Genomic DNA, 4,492 nt, shown 5'->3' on the forward strand with positions numbered 1-4,492 from the left:
TATCTATTCTTCCCTCCCTCCATCTCTCTAATCCTTCTATTGTCTCTATCCACTCTCTTTTTGTTCTCTTGATCACTACCTCTCTCTCCGAGCCTCTCTCTCAATACCTATGTTTCTCCTTCCCTCCATGCTTACCTCTCTACCTCTCCCTCTTTGTCTCATGACCCACCTCTCTCTCCCCCTCTATCTCCCTCACCTCTATCTTTCCATCCTATCTCTCTCAACTCTCTTCCTTGGCTCAAGATCTCTCACCTCTATATCTATCTCCTCTCTAATTCTTTCCTCTCCACCTCCTTACTCCTCTTTCTCTCTTTGTGAACTTATCTCTCTTATTTTCTTCTCTCTCTCTCTCTCACCTATCTACCTCTTCCCTCTCTAGGTCTCTCAGTCATTTCCTTCCCACCTCTCCCTCTATTCTTATCTCTCTCTTTCTCCTTATTATTCTCTCTATCCTCTTCTCTCTCCCTCCCTTGTATAGGATTTCAATAATAGGTTGTAAGATACAATTTTTAGGGTATAGGGTACAAGATTGATGGTAAATAGTTTAGGGTACATAGGGTTGAGGGTAGTGGTCATATTGATACTTCCCTCTATCTCTCCATCTTACTCTCTCTCTTCTCTCTCACCTCGCTCTCTCCTCCCTAGGTCTCTTCCTTGTTTATTACCCTCATATATATCTCTCTCCCCTACTCTCTCTTATACTCTCTATTCCCTCTCTCCATTGTCTAGGTCATCATCTCTCCCTCCTAGCCTCTCTCTCTAGATCACTCTCTCCCCTTTCCAGGTTTCTCCCTCCTTCCCTATCCACCTATATACCTCTCCATCCATTTCTCATTAGGCACCTCTCTCTATTCCCCTCCATCTATCTCTCCTCTATCTCTCTCTCCCATCTAGGTATTTAACCTCTCTCTTGCCTTCTAGGTATCTCACCTCTCTATCTATCCCCTCTCTAGTTATCTCCCTCCATCTCTGTCTCTCTCTCTCTCTCTCTCTCTCTCTCTCTCTCTCTCTCTCTCTCTCTCTCTCCATAACCCATTACCCATATCCCTTTATTAACTCTCCCCTTTGCTTCTCTCTCCCCTCACCTATTTATCTCCCATAAATTTTTTATCTATTACTCTCCCTCTCTTCTTTCTCATTCTCCTCTCTCCCCCCTCTCTATGTCTCTCCTATGTACTCTATCTTTATCTGTCTCAACTTCCCTCCTTATCTCCATATCTATCCTTCCATCTTATTTTTCTCTCCACTCTCTCTATGTTTTCTTCATCACTACCTCTCTCTCCATCCCTATGTTTCTCCTTCCCTCCATCTTTACCTCTCTACCTCTCCCTCTTTGTCTCATTACCTACCTCTCTCTCTCTCCCTCTATCTCCCTCACCTCTATCTTTCCACCCTAGGTATATCACCTCTCTCTTCCTAGGCTGTAGAAATCTCACCTCTATATCTCTTTCATGTCTAGTTATTTCCTCTCCACCTCCTTACCCCTCTTTCTCTCTTTGTGAACTTATCTCTTATTTTCTTCACTCTCTCCCTGTCAACTATTTAGGACTCTCAGTCACTCCCTACACACTCCTCCCTCTCTTCTTATCTCTCTATTTCTCTTTATTCTTCCCTCTCTCCTTCTCTGTCCCTCCCCTCTTTGGTTATCACCTCTCCCTCCTATGTATAGGATTTGAATAATAGGTTGTAGGATATAAGGTTTATGGTATAGGGTCCATATTTGATGCTACATAGTTTAGAGTACATAGGGTTGAGGGTATTATTGTATTGACGCGCTTCTCTCTCTCTCTCTCTCTCTCTCTCTCTCTAGGTCTATTCCTCCCTTTCATCCTATCTCCATCTCCATCTCCATCTCCATATCCATCCCCCCTACCTCCTTACCCTCATATCTATCTCCCTACCCCACTCTTTCTTATTATCTCCCCCTCTCTTATTATCTCTCTCCATTATTCTATCATTACCCACCTCTCTCTATCCCCCTCTATCTATGTCACTACCCTTTCTCCCTATCTTGGTCTCTCACCTCTCTCTCCCCCTATAGGTATCTAACACATCCACACTTACCCCTCTCCCTCTATGAACTCTATCTCTCCATTAACTTCTCCATCTCCTCCTTCCCGAGGTCCCTCACTCCTTCCATGTCTTCATCTCCCTTCATCCACTCTCTCTCTCTCTCTCTCTCTCTCTCTCTCTCTCTCTCTCACTCAATATATCTATCTATCTAATATAAGGTTTAGGGTATATAAATTCTTTAGGATATAGGTTTTAGGGAATAGCATGGAGGAAATGATATACCTAGGAAGGAGATAGAGAGTTGAGGAATGATAGAGAATATAATAAGAGATTATATAAAGTGAGAGTGTTAAGGAGGAAGGGGGAGAACTATAGAGGGTACATATAGAAAGATGATATACCTAGAGGACAAGAGAGAGGTTAAAGACCTAGAGGGGAAGAGAGGGGTGAGATAGATAAAGGGGGACAACAGAGGAGAGTTGATGACTTAGGAGAATGAAAGAGAAGAAGAGGGAAGAGAACAAATAGAAAGAGAGGGATAAGGAGGGGGAGAGGGAGAGGTATACATGGAGTGAGAGACCTAGAGAGGAGACAAGTAGATAGGTGAGGTGGAAAGAGAAGAAAATGAAAGAGAATTTCAAGAAGAGAGAGGGGGGGGGTAATAAGGTAGGGAGAGATGTGGAGAAGGAGGGAGTGAACTAGAGAGGGGTTAGATAGAGATATAAGATACCTAGAGGGGGAGACAAAGAGGTGAGAGACCTAGATATAGAGAGACAGAGAGAAAGGGTTGAGATTGATGGAGGAGGATAGAGAGAGGTTGGTAATGAGATATGGATGAAGATGTAGAGAGGTGGAGAGGGAAAGAGGGAGAAACCAAGATAAGGGGAGAGAGGGTATGATGTAAAGTTGATGATCTATATAGTAGAGAGAATAAGAACTAGTAGGGAAGGGAGAGAGATATTGGGATAAGGAGGGAGGGGAAGAAAAGAAGGGACTTAGAAATGGGAGGGACGGATAAGATGAGAGATGAAAGAATAAAGAGAGAGAGGAATATGAGGGGATTGAGGGAGTGAAATACCTAGGGAAGGAGGACATAGTGAGGTGAGGGGAGAGGGAGAAGAGAGGGAGAGAGTTAAAAAATAAATAGGGGTAAAGGATGAGGGATATATAAGTGAAGATAGAGGGTAAAAATAGATAGGTAAGAGAAATAGATGGGGAAAGAGAGATGATAGACCTAGATGGAAAGAGAGAGGATTGTGATAGATAGAGGGGGATAGAGAGAGGTGAGAAATGAGACATGATGTAGAGGTAGATAGGGGGAGAGGAAGGGAGCGAGAAACCTAGAGAGGGGAGAGAGGCTTGATGACATAGACTATATGTTGGAATCAATGAACACTGAGACGGGGAGTGAATTATTGTTCTACAATTTACAAGTTTCTTAAACTGATTCTTTAAGCACCATATACAAATGAATAAAAGTAAAGTGCAAAAACAAAATGCAAACAAGCACAAAACCATAACAATAAAAATTTTACATGGAAATTCGAAAAGGAAAAACCATGGTGGGATTCGAACACACAATATTATAATACTGTGATCAAGAGTATAATAATATTACAAGAGGGGAATGCATGTGCATTCAAGCACACTACCTAGAGCTCACTGCTCAATTACAAAGAGGGATACAACACAGAGGAAGTCTCACTTCCTTACAAGTGATTAAAAATGATAACAAGAATGACTAAACTAAATAGTAGCATCTACAAATGCCAAAAAGAAATTCTGGTTAAGCACAAATAATCTTTTGTCACTGTTTCGTCTCTCTACTCTATTTAGTTGCTCTGTCATATAACAAAGAACTAAACTTCACACAATCACTCATAAAATATTTTCTCACTTGCATTTCATCATAAAACACATCAAAATACTCAAATGAATTGGTCTTATATTGTTGGAAATATGCTGGAATTGCTTATGTGTTGCCATTGATGTCAATGCTATACTTCAATTGGATATGGTTTTGTCCCAATTGCTTACTGCTATCTCGGTTGGACTTGATTATCACTATTTCTAATCCAGTATGATAAGATTGGTTGTTTTGGTTTTGGATGGCTATATGCTTGTCACTTTCAGTTGGTTTTTGATTTTGTGCTCTGGAAGCTATCACTTATGTTTTGGATTACTGGTTGATATTTCTTGGTACCGGTTGGCTTTACCGATTGGAGATATTCAATTATTTGGTTAAGTGATTTTGGTATAACTTATAGAAAAGATTTCTAATGTGCTGAAGGTGTTCTTGATCGTGTGCTAATTGTTTGGTGGCTTTGCATTGGCTGGCGTGATGATTTGGTGGTCCTATTTGGAACTGGTTGGTTATTCTATGTTATTACATTGAGGGTTTCTACCGATTGGTGAAATGCGTTGATATTGGTCTTAGCTAGATTTTTGGTGGATATAATTATTTGGGAATTTGAATTAG

The sequence above is a fragment of the Cryptomeria japonica genome, chromosome 10, assembly GCF_030272615.1.
Source record: "Cryptomeria japonica chromosome 10, Sugi_1.0, whole genome shotgun sequence".
Classification (NCBI taxonomy): Eukaryota; Viridiplantae; Streptophyta; class Pinopsida; order Cupressales; family Cupressaceae; genus Cryptomeria; species Cryptomeria japonica.